Source organism: Populus nigra, chromosome 1, assembly GCF_951802175.1.
Source record: "Populus nigra chromosome 1, ddPopNigr1.1, whole genome shotgun sequence".
Lineage (NCBI taxonomy): Eukaryota > Viridiplantae > Streptophyta > Magnoliopsida > Malpighiales > Salicaceae > Populus > Populus nigra.
The window spans coordinates 26459262-26473410 of NC_084852.1; positions in this window are offsets into that span (position 1 = coordinate 26459262).

Genomic DNA, 14149 nt, shown 5'->3' on the forward strand with positions numbered 1-14149 from the left:
AATATAAAGGGTAATTTTGAATAGTCATTTTATTTTTTATTGCATAGTATACTTATTAGTTTAATCCTAGAGAAAAAAATATTGCCTATTGCTCAATGACATTATGGTTTTTTCAGTTTTTTTCAAAATAATATAATTATACATTGATGCCCTTAAAAACAAAATCATGTAAAAAATTATTGTTTTTAGATTGTATAAAATCATGTTTAATTAATAAAAATTTTAGATTGTATTCGAGAATAATGTAAATTATATTTTAGGATTTTATCTAATAATTTAAATTTTTAGATTGAAATGGTTCTTTAAACATTTATCTTTGTTGACTTTGTAGATTTTTTAGTTTATTGATCTTTATTATCAAAAATTATATATATATGAAAGCTTAGTCACTTATTTAATTGTTAAAGATTATTTAAATTATGATGTTATACAAACATAGCCTAAGGGTTTAGTATTGAAAAAATATATAAAAAATCATGTTTAATTAATAAAATATTATTATAATCTTGTTTTAATTCTAAATTATATTTTCTCAATGTGAATTAAAATTGATAAAATTGATAATACTTTAAAATAATAAAAAAAATGAAGATAAATTTTAATATCAATTAAAGTTAATAAACCTTCCTAAATCGTTGTAATAATCTAAATATGATTTTAGCATTTTAAAAACATTATCTATGCACCACTTAGTTACTAATCAAATTCAAATAATTAATTCATGATAATAAGAAAATTAAAATACAATAGTGAAATTAATCTTAAACTTACACATTATTAATTTTTAAAAAATTATGAAAATTCATGCCACTGCTTCTAAAGTGCAAGAATTAGTTTTCTCGCATGTATTTGTCCAAGAATTGTCTCTGCCCAAGTGATTTAGGTTTATTTGACAGTGTAATTGGGTTATTTTTTAAAATATTTTTTATTTTAAAAATATATTAAAATATTTTTTTTTAATTTTTAAAAATTATTTTTGATATTAGCTCATCAAAATAATTTAAAAATAATAATAAAAAATATTAATTTAAAATAAATAAATAACAAGATTGCGGAACAAAGAAGTCAAGTAGGTTCCTTGGAGCATATAAACTAAAACCTTTTATCTTATTTAATTTATGTAACTGACCCTGTATGTATATACAGACCTGATTTGTCCAAACTCGAGCATATAAACTAAAAAATAATATTAATTCGGTGAAGTCCAATAGATTTTTAGTGATTTTATTAATTCAATTATACTAAAGTAGGTCAATTTAAAGAATTTTCTTTAACAAAATAAAACAATGTTGTTTTAACTAAAATAACTTGAATTAACGGGGATTTCTCGCAAAACAATAATGTACATGATTGAACCCATGGAATCTGAACATTGAGAAGTAAGTAATAATGCATCTTTAAGATTTATGGTCAAGTCTTTATTCATGTAATTCAGCATCTTTCGTCAATCTTTTGCATTTAAAAAAGCCAAAAGCTGATAGCTTACCCTACATTTCTTGGGTCAAATCGGAAAGTGAACATTGAGAAGAAATAAAGCATCTTTAAAATTTATGGTCAAGTCTTTGTTCATGTTAAACATCTTTTGTTACCATTGTAAGTAATAATAAGTATCATCTTAATCTAAAAATTTAAACTATTAGATAAGGTTTTAAAATATAATTTATATTATTCTCTAATACATTTTCTCAAGTAAAAATCTTATGGGTTTGATACTTTCACATGCTTAAACTACTTTGTGCTATTAATTAATTTTGATCTTAAAAAATAATAAGGATGGTGAGATTTGAACTCGTGATTTTTTAATTAACAATGCTCTAATACCATATTAAAAAATCATCTCAACTTATAAAAACTTAAGCTGTTAAGTGAAATCCCAATATGTAATTTATATTATTCTTTCATATGGAAGAGGTGTGATTTCTCATTTTAGAAGTTATTAAATTTAATGAAAAAACTTTTAATATATATATATATATATATAAAAGAATGTATTGTATATACAAACTAACACCAGTAGCAATAATAATAAAAAATTAAAATGAAGATTGCTTTCAAAATGTAAGATTTAAATTAGAAAACAAATTGATACAAAAGTCATTCAGTGGAATTGCCGGCAAAAATAACCATTATTATAAAATCAATTATTAAAATTTTCATTTTTTTTATTAAAACTTGATATATTATCAAATAATCTTTTATATTAATAATTTATTAATCAATTTTTTTTAAGTGAATCATGTGCAGAGCATTTCATGTAATTACTAGCGTCTCCCAAGAATTTGTTTTTTTTTTTTTATAATCATTGAGAGTATATTGAAAAGGTCATAAAACCAATAGCCAAATAAAAATACAGGGACATGATAAAAAAAAAAACAAGACTTAGAAAAAAAATTAATCTACTACAACAAAAACTAAAAGATTACCTAAGATTTCTTATTACACTATAATTTGATGCCATCAAAAGATCTTAAGAGGTCATTTCCTGTATAATTAAAGTTTGAATCTAGAGTATGCAACTAAATAGCAACCCGATGAAGGATGGTGGAGAAACAATCAAAGAAGCTTATAGTTCCCTCCTCAAAAACAGTTTTATTCCTCAACAACCAAATACCCCAAATAGTACTAATAGAGATTAGTCTCCAAGCTAATCTTTGGAATTTTTCTTGCACCATTCTGGACCATTGTAGAAGTAGCGAGTCTAGTGTGCTTGGTAAACAACATTGGATACCTTACCAATCCAAAACTTTCATCCAAACACTCTTAGAAAAGTTACAGTGGATAAAAAGGTGCTCTAAAGTTTTCAAATATGAGCTGCAAAAGACACACGAAACTTGTGCGACAAACAAAACATTCCAGTGATGGAGAAAAGCTCTTGTACTAACTTTGTCCTAGACTGCCAACTAGAGAAACACTTGGACTTTGTCCTAGAAAAGTTACCCCTAATGTTGCGAATCTGACCAATTTTGCACATTATCTTGGTAATGATCATTTGCTTGTTGGTGACGGTAAAGGTCTTTCCATATCCCATATTGGGCATACCATGTTACGTTCCCCTAAACACACCTTTACATTATGTAGCATTCTCCATGTTTCTCATATTACCAAACCATTGCTATCTATTTAGAAATTTTATTGTGATAATAATGTTTATTTTGAATTTCACCCCTCTTTGTTTTATGTAAAGGATCTCACCACAAAAAGCAGTGCTCCTTTTCGGTCAGAGCAATGATCGTCTATATGTTCTTTGTAAGTCTTCTATTACCGTCATTCCTCAAGCTTATTCACTACCAGAAAATTGATAAATACAAACGGAAATACCGAGGGAATTACTGTGGGAAAAAAATTAAAACAAAGCAAAAAAAATGATGACGTGCCATTTTTACCAATGGAATTACCAACAGAATTTATTCCATCGGTAAATTTGTTGGTAAATTGTGAACACTGTTCATCATGTTAATTACAAAGGGAATCACCAACGGAAAATTCCGTCGGTATTTTCCAGAGAGCTCCAGAATTGTTCACTTTCCACTTGCACTGTTAATTGTTGTTTTTTACGGACAAAATCACCGACGGATTGAAAAGTCGTCGGTGTTATTTGGCGGTTTTTTGAAAAAATTCAATTAATTTAAAATTTTCATTTAAATATTACAGACGGAATCATCGATGGATTGAAAAATCGTCAGTAATTTTTTGGCAGTTTCTGAAAAATTTTTACAAAATTGAAAATTTAAATTAAATATTACCGATGGAATTACCGACGGAATAATTAAACAATATTAATATTTAATTATCCGTCGGTAAAGCGTCCCAATAAAAAGTCTAAATGCCCTTATTTCACAAGAGACAGACCTGTTTCTTATTATTATTATTCTTCTTCTTGTTCTTCTACTTCTTCTTCTTCTTCTTCTTCACTATATGTAAAAAATATCATTTCTTATCTATTTCTTTCTCTTATTTTCTCTCCTCATCTCCTTCTCTTTTCCTCCATGCTTGGGTATGTCTTCTTCTTCTTTCTTCTTTTACCCTCTTAGTTTTTTTTTTTAATTAATATGCTTAATGAAAATTTTTTTCTCTCCTTAGCTTCACTTGCAACTACATTAAGGTAAGAGTTTTCTTTTTTCTTCTTTCTTCATGATTTTTTTCACTATATTTGTTGTTTATTTTATTTTTAATTGTTTTTGTTCTTAATAATTGTATAAATGTTGTTGTGAGATTTTTTTTTTCATATGAGATCAATTTTTAGTAGATTTATTTATAGGATTTTTAAATTTTTAGCAATTGCAACTTCATTTTTTTCATATGAATTTTTTTAGTTGAATTTATTTTTTTATTTTATTTATTTGTTGCAAATTTGTTTGAATTGATTTTCTTATTCTTTTTTCCAAGCATTTTGAGTATATATTATACAGTGTTAATTTATGTTAATTTATGTTAATTTTATAATTTTATAAAATGAATTTTTTTAAAATGTTTTTTAATAATTACCGATGGAAATTCCATCGGTAATTCCGTTGGTAAATCCATTGGTAATAAAAAAATTATTACCAGGGGATATACCGACGAAATAAAACGGATAAATTTTTTTTTTATTACCAATGGATTTACCGACAGAAAAAAATTACCCACGAAAGATTCACCGACGGAGCATGTGTCTTATGCCGATGGAAAAATTCCGTCGGTAAAACTGTTAATTCTTGTAGTGATTGGTCTCCTTGCGTCTTTGCAACTACTGATCTATGGCATCGTCAATTGGGTCATCCTACTTCCTGTAATTTCAATTTCTTAGTTTCCAAAAATAAAATAATGTGTACTTCTAGACGCTCTCTTGCTCAATGTCAAGCTTGTCCGTTTGACAAGTCTTTGCGACTGTCATTGCGATCTATGGATCACAAAACTATTGCCTTACTTGATTTAATATTTTGTGATGTTTGGGTCCCTGCTCCTATGTTTTCCTCTGATGGTTTTCATTACTTTGTTATTTCTATCGATGAGCATACAAAATATATATGGTATTATCCTCTTGTTGCAAAATCCAATGTGTTTTCTATATTCCAACGTTTTTAATTGCTTGTTGAACGTCAGTTTTCCCACAAAATTAAATATGTTCAAACTAATTAGGGTGGTGAATATCGTAAGTTAAATAGTTTCTTTCAAACTATTGGTATTCATCACAGGTTAATCTATCCTCGTACGCATGAGCAAAATGACAGTGTTGAATGTCGTCATCGCTATATTGTCGAAACTAGTCTTACCCTTTTAGGCCAATATAGTGCTCCATTATTATTTTGAAATTATGCATTTGAATCCTTAGTACATCTCATCAATTGTATGCCTACTCTTTTCCTCCAACATTAGTCTCCTTTTGAATGTATGTTTAATTGTACTCCTAATTATGATTTTCTATGTACTTTTAGGTGTTTTTGTTTTCCCTTTTTGCATCCATATCATGCTCATATGTTGGATTTTCTTTCATCTCCATGTGTGTTCTTAGGATATAGTTCCTCTCATCTTGGTTATTGGTTTCTTGATCTAGCATCTCAATGTATATATGTGTCCTGTCATGTTTGTTTTCATGAAGATGTGTTTCCTTTTGCAATATCTGAACAAATAGCCCAACAACCAACCACTTTTTCCCAACCCATACACTTTCCCACCTTGATTACCTCCTAAAATTTTCTCCCTGTTGACCCACCATGCACCACACCCAATAGATTTGTCGCCCTTCCATCTCCACCCAAACAGCCCTACCGTGCCCCACCCTTGTGTGCCACTATACCAACACCACCCAGCTCTGCCCCTATGCCACCATCTACATGTTCTTCTAATGATCATTATGCAGGAACATGTTCACCTCCTTCAAAGTTGTATATTTCTAGGTCTGTCACTGCAGCCACCTCTGATTCTACAACAGGTTATCCTATATCAAGATTAATAGTAAAAAAAACTAATGTTATATACAAAATGTTATTTTCATATTGTGCTATAATCTAGATTTGTGAGCTTGGGAATTTCCTCAGCAATCACTACACCATTTAATAGTTTTACCGACGGATTCATTCCATCGGTGTCAGACACACAATCCGTTGGTAAAATTTGTACCGAAGGCATCATCGACGGAATTCGTCTATCAAAATATTGATCGTCGGTAATTTCTCGTTCCGTCGCTAATTGGGTCAGAAATAAAAAGACCAACACCGATGGACCACCGATGGTATTACAGACGAGGAGCGCACCAAAAAACAATTCTTGCGAGAAAGTTACCGATGGAATTATTCCGTTTGTATTTTCGACGGAATAGCCATCGGTGATTGTGGCATGGGTAATAAATATTTCAGAATTCTCTATAAAATACCGACGAATATGTTCGTCGGTAACCACAACGGTAAACACGGACGAAATATATCTGTCGGTGATTGTGGCATTAGTGGTAATTTTTTTGCAACGCTAGGTAAAATACTGACGGCTTGATTCTGTCTATAAGGCTTTCAGTATTGATTTAAAATATTTTTTAAAAATTATTTATTAATATTAAAAAAAAACTAATTAACCAAGTAAAATTGTATTAAACATTAAAAATAATGTTAAATAATATTCATCCAAATATTCATTACAAATTTAATGTGTTTCAAAAACAAAAATAAACTAGAATAATGACGAAGCTAGTGGAGGAGGAGGAGGAGGCTGGTTGTTCCCGGGATCATACAGCCAAAAAAGGGTTGCACATGTATCATCACCCATCCTTGATTGAATGTCTATGACCATTTGACGGAGCTGATCATAATCAGTCGAGAGTTGTTCATATTGTTGTTTCAAGGCCATGAACTCCTCAGACTAGGTGCTTGATATTGATGAAGAGCTCTTAATGGTTGAGACACTACGGATTGTCCACAAGTTTTTGGTCGTAGTGTTGGAGAGCCTGTAGACCTGATTGTTATCAGATCCACCAGACGATCCTACCTCCATCCACAAATCTGGATCGAAATCCAGATGTGTCGAAAGATCGTCCCCATATCTCTCCCTCAACCGGCTATTATAGATCTCCTGAAATTTTTTTTTAAAATCATCATATTCAATTCAATAAAATAATAACTTACAAAATAAAATGATTGAACGAACATACCATGAAATGTTGAGCACGGTTGTCCACGAACTGTTGCACCCCCTTTTGGCGGTCTTGACTCTGCACGTGCGTCTCTACAAACAACTCAATTGGGCTCGACTCACGTCCAAAAGATGTACCTTGTAAGGAAATAAAGGTTGCAAGTTAAATATATTTATAAGCAACAACAAATTAATTAATGATATATTTCATTTAAATTAATCTTACCATCTGCTTCGCATGTGCACTGAACGGGATGGAGTCGTCGATGTGCGTGGTCACTGAACCATGAATTTGCCAGTTTTGGTTGTTAGCACCGGACTGTGAGCATTGTGAGAACACTCGGGCATCACATGCTCAATATATTGCATCCATATATCCCCCGAGATGAATGACAGTTGAATTCTCACCAAACCGCCACTTCATTCCATCCTTCAAGACCGCTATCTCTCGCATATCTTTTTGCTTTTTTTATGTGTCATAGTAAAAATAACACAACCTACTTCCATAGTAACAAATTAGAATTTAGAACATAAAATTACAAAATAAAAAATTATATTATTTTTGATGTTACCTAGTTGTCGCGTGATTCTCCAATACCCTCCTCATAACATTATTGTCTGCGCTATCCCACTCAAATTTATGTTGTGTATAAATAATTCATTTAAAATTAAAATAGTACAAGATATAAAATTATAAAAATAATTTATTGAAAATAAGCTAGAAATTAAAAGTTAACACCTACCTGAAATCGTCAATACCATGCATCGATAAAAGGTCTCCACTCAATATGTCTAGAGACCGGACTCCTTTGAAATAATGGAATCTCTATCAACGATTTAAACGCCAATGTTATTGTTCAGGTAGCCTCAATGTTTGTGAACCTGAAATTAAATAAAATTAATAAAATATTAATTAGTTGTTCATAAATTATGTTATAAGTATATAAAAAAAACTAAAACCTAAACAAACTGACATTGAAAGGTCATCCTTCCTGTCGCACGTGTGCGGCGTCGCGACGAAAACATCCACTCTCAAAATTGGTATCTAATGCGGCAAATGTGTGGAGACAAGGAATTCTTGTCTTTTATTAGTGGAAAATTGGAATAGGAGTCGCCACCTAGTATTTTGGTCACTAGGAACCCTGACTGATCTAAGAGATCGGGTACGAGGACTGGTTGCGTAAAGGGAATGTATTAGCACCCCAAATACGCCCTACCTAAGGTAGGCTGCATTGTTTTATTGTCTGATAAAATCTAAGGTCTTGTCATGTTTTCTAGTTGTTAGTCCGTCTATGGTTTAAGAAAAGTTCTCATCGGTAAAGAGGTCCTTGTCTTATTAGGTAAAACCTAACAGTTCTAACGTCAACAAAAGAATTTAATATCCAGAATACGTCTTACGTATAAGGTCATAACCCCATATATTAAAATAAAACAAAATAATTTTTTTGGAATTTTTGAAATATTGGCCATTTATCGTGACTTTAATAAACTGGTTATAAAAGCCAAAATGCATGCTAAAACCCTCTTTTTTTTAAAAAAAAAAGATACAATATGATTTTTTATTTTGGAGAGACTTGGTCGTATGCATGAAAACAATTTTTTTTGCCGTGATGAAAAACGGGTATTTTAATACCAAATTTGTATCTTTACAGTATAAAAATACAAACCACTATTGATTAAAATACAGTATAAAAAATTTGTAGAAAACTCGTAGATTTTTTTTGAAATAATTCTTTTTTTTTGCTGGTCGGGCTCATGTGACTGGCTGGACCTAGCCAGCCTTCATAGCTGGGTAGGGTCTAGCCAGCCTAGCCTAGTCACTGGCCCATGCCAGTGACCAACCCCTCCCTTCCGCACATGCACGCGTATTATTATACGCGTGCATGAACAGTGCGAAGGTATTTAAATTACCTTTGCATTGTTCATCACTTTCCTTTGCATTGCAGTGCATAAAAAAAGAACGTAAAAACAGAGTGTTGCAAATGGTGGTTTCAGGTGTTAGTTTCCTTATGATTTTCTTTTCGTTTCTACATATTAACATGCATCATCATATAGGAACCGAGAAAGGCAATGAACATACCTGGTTTTGAGAAGATGAAGATGATGGTGGTGCTGCGCTATCTCTTCACCGTGTCCTCTACTTCCGTTTGGTTTGCTTCCTCATCTCTCCCTTTGGCTCTTTCACTAGTTTTCCAATCTCTCCTATTTTCTTTTGTTCTCCTAAGTTGTATACGTTTTGTTTTTGTAGCCTCTCCTCTCTCTCTCTCCCTTTTTTTTCTCCTCCTTTGGTGTGGTTCCTCCTCTGGCTTTTATAGCCAGAGGACACCAGCATTTTTGATAAGCCGGCGTGCATCACGGTGGCGAGGGATGTCAATCGCGATACCCACCCTATTGATTTGAGAATATCTCCAGTATTGCTGCTAACGTCTCCTTCCATTATCGTCACAGATTCACAACTGTTTGAAGATAGTGAATGGTGGAAACGACACCGCTTAGGTTCTTCTGATTTGGCCATTGAAGTCTTCACAGTTTTGTAATCAAACCCCCGACAAAATTGTAATTGGATCCCTTAATGTTAGCGCCTTTTCTGGTTTGGTCCTTGGTCTCGAATTGTTTCAATTAAGTCCCTAATTGGCCATCAAACTTCAATAATTATGCAATTAAGCCCTTGATTTGATCAAATCAACTCTTCAAAATTATAATTGGACCTCTGAAATTTAATTTCTTCTAATAAAAGCCTAAATTGACTTAAAAGATCAATTTCTTGTAATCAAACCCTCTATAAATTCAATTAAACCTTGGATAAAAGTTAATTGAGTCCATAAACATCTGATTTTGAACTTTTCTTTTTTTTTCAAATTGAATTTTCCTTGTCCCCAAGGCTCTCATCAATAAAAAATTTACTGTCAAATTTTAACCTTTTGTATTTTTGAACCTCCTAAACCAATTTTGACCTTTCTTCGGCATTCTAACATCATTTTCTTGCTTCTATTATTTTTTATTTTTTTGAATATATTTTTTTTGTATTTTCTCATTTTTTGTGTGGGAACCAAAAAATGAGTAACAACACTTCCATTGTGCCTGGTACTTGTGGGTGAATTGACCCCGCTGTGAAAGCACATCGCTTTTACAATGGAAACCACGCTAGAAGAGGCAGCATCAAAAGTTGGCGCAGGTGCCTCTTTGTGATCAGCACCTAAGGATAAGTCATCCTCGCTGCAACCGTTTGCCGATGACGTGCTGTTGGTTTCATTCTACGCATCTACACAAATTTATACGAATAATTACATAATTAACTTTGATTATTTAAAAAAAATTCAGCAGCACCTCCCTATACTAGAGACTATCCATAGTTTTCAAACCTGCAAATCTTTACAATAACCACAAACCAATTGATTCCATTGGAAAATCTTATATACAACCTAACATCCATAGAAATTTAACATCTATATATTTTCAACTAACATCTATAGAAATGCATAAATGACAATTAAAATGAATGGAAATAATAAAAAAACATAACAATCAATAATAGAATAATATTTTGATAAAGCAATGCAATTTAATTCTTCATTTCCAATTACCATTTCCATTGAAAATTCAACAATAACAATTAAAAGAGACTAAATTTTCAAATAATTATTACAATACAAACAATAAATTCGCCAGCACCTCCCTTATATTAGAGACTAGCCACAATTTTCATACCTACAAATATTGATAATTACACAAATATTGCAAAATCAACTCTATACAACCTAACATTTATAGAGATTCAACATCTATATATTTTCAACTAACATCTATACAATTCATAAATAACAATTAAAATTAATCAAAATATTAAAAAACATAACAAGGAATAATATAATTAAATTAAGCTAAACTGATTAAATTTAATTATATATTTCAATTAACATTTTAAAGGTAAATTCAACAATAACAATTCAAATTTAAAAAAAATTTCAATTATTATGGCAATACAAATAATAAAATAAATTGAAAAAATAAAAAGAAAAAACTAAAGACTTTAGGAATGAAAAATGTTCACCTTAATAGTGTGTTGATTTCAAGATTTTATTTACAAACAATACACAAAACAAAGAACACCACAAAAATAATCATAATTAAAATAAAAAAATTAAAAAAAATACAAAGATAAAGAAAGGAGAATCATACCTTTTAATATGTTGAAAACTACAATCAAAACAACAAAAATACTAAGAGAAACGCCAATGAATTGCAGGAGGAGAAGAGAAGAAATGAGGGGAGTCGAGAAAAAATGAACCGCGGAAGGGGGGTTAGATTTATACTGCAGTTTTACCAATGGAACATAGAATAATATTTTTTTTAGGCAGTGGCATTAAATTTCATCGGTATGTTTTGAATTTCGCAATAACAATTTTAAAAATCCCTCCAAATTTTTCGACATCAACCGCATGATATGAGTGGTGACATGTTATATGCTCAGCAGTCCTTGGTGACATGAATAACCTCTGCAGTCTAGGCGTGATTGGAAAGTATCTAAGTTTTTTATATGCAACGAGAGTCTTTCCACTGCTAGTTTTGGGTTTGTAATGGGAATGCCCATATGTCATGCACTCAATTAGCTCAGCATTTTCAAGGTAGTATATCATGTAGAAGTTAGGGCAGATGTCAATTTTCTGGTATCCTAAACTGAGGGGTTTCATTATGGACTTTGTAGCATAGTAGTTCCCTTTTATCCTGTTCCCTTCAGGTAAAATGCTTCTCGCCCATTCGATAATTTTGTCATAACCGGCCTCACTCAACCCGTGATCTAACTTGATGATGAACACTTGTGCTAGAGCCGATAATTTACCGTGGTTCGTACAATCATCCCATAATGGTTCGTTAGAATCTTTCAACAGATTAAAAAACCTTGTTGCATCTCCATTAGGTTCTTCTTCTATGATTGGACATTCACTGACATTACCTTCATTTATTCTCATTGTATCCATAATCATATTCTTGTAAGGATTACTTTTGTTATTTGCAACTTCATGCATGTTGCTAGGAAGTTGACCTTCCACCCTTTCTACCATGCTCTCATTAGGAACAAATAGCTCTCCGTGTTCATACCAACACAGGTAATCCTCCATGAACCCTTTGGTTAGATGCATCGTTACAACATCTTGATGCAGAAACTTTTTATTTTTATACTCTCTGCATAGACACCTAATACCGCCATCAGTAAAAATCCTCGGAATAGATGTCACTACAAGATTTCATAGTTTTATCGACGGAAAAATTCCGTCGGTGTGTGATTAGAAGTTCATCGGTTATTTTTTTACCGACGGATTACGTCCGTCAGCTTTCCCTTCATCGGTGATTCCCCATTCCGTCGCTATATCGGTTGGAAAACAAAAAAAACATTTGCTGATGGTTTTACAGACGGAATTTGCGCGCCAAAAAAAAATATTCCCGCTTAAAATATACCGACGGATTTTTAGTCCGTCAGTATATTGTGATTAACCGACGGAAACTATCCGTCGGGAAATCTGTTGGTGAATGTATGAAATACCGACAGAATATGTCCGTCTGTAACTTCGTCGGTGATTGTGGAAGCTATTGTTAAATGCAGACGGTTTAATTCCGTCGGTAATTCTGTCGGTGAGTGTTTAAAATACCGACCGAATTAATCCGTCGGTAAAATCCTTGGTAATAGTTTTTTTCTTAATTTGTTTTTAAAAAATTATTTAGGATATATAATATAAAACTATATAAATTAATTGTAATACAAACCAATTATGCAAATAAAATTTATATTAAACATAAAAAAACAAAGTTAAATAATATTCATTACAAACTGAATATGTTTCAAGAAAAATAATAAAAGAAGTTTTAAAGGTAAATAATGTTGATTACAAATTAATATAAAGTTGATGGAGCTTGAGGAGGAGGAGGAGATCCTGGCGGAGGCTGGTGGTTATACGGCCAAAAAGGATTAGGCGCACATGTTCCGCTATTTGATAATTTCATAATCATTTCGTAAAGCTGGTCATAAGCCGCTTTTTGCTGTTCATGAGCCGCTTCATACTCCGCTTTTTGTTGTGCTTGAGACGCTTTGAAGTGCTCAGACTCCGCTTGTAGGTTATCGTATTTCTCGGCGAGTTGCTGCAAAGCCATGAACTCCTTAGATTGGGAGCTCGATATTGATTGGGAGCTCCCAACGGTTGAAACACTACGGGTCGACCGCAAGTTGTCGGCCGTAGTGTTGGAGAGCCCGTAAACCCGATTTTTATCGGGTCCACCTGACGAGCCAACCTCCATCCACAAATCCGGATTGAATTCCGGATGGGTCAAAGTATCGTCCCCGTATCTCTCCCTCAACTGATTATTATAGGTCTCCTGAAAAAAAAAAAAGTAATCATCATATTCAATACAATAAACATAATAACTTACAAAATAAAATGGTTGAACAAACATACCACGAAATGCTAAGCACGGTTATCAACGAACTGTTGCGCCCCCTTCTGGCGGTCTTGACTCCGCATGTGCGTCTCCACAAACAGCTCCATCGGGCTCGACTCACGTCCAAGAGACGCAGCCTATAATGAAAAAAGATATATTAACAACAACTGAATTTAACGATATATTTCATTTAAATTAATCTTACCATCCGTTTCGCATGTGCAACAAACAGAACGGAGCCGCCAGTGTGAGTTGTCACCCTGCCATGAATTGGCCGATTCCGGTTGCCAGCACCGGACTGTGAGCGTCGTGTGAACCGCTCAGACGTCATGTGCTCAAGCTAGTGCGGCCATATATCTTCCGGGATGTATATTGGTTTGAAATCCCTCCAAACCGCAACATCGTTCCAGCCTTGGAAACCCCTATCCCTCGCGTTTTTTTTTGCCTTTTTCTGTGCTTCATACCAAAAATCACGCAACCTACTTCACGCAACCAAAAATTACATTTCGAAACATAAATTTTTGTCTAAAAAAATCTTGTATTGTTTTCGATCTTACCTAGTTGCCGCGTGATTTTCCCACACCCTCCTCACAACAGTGTTATGCTCAATGTCCCA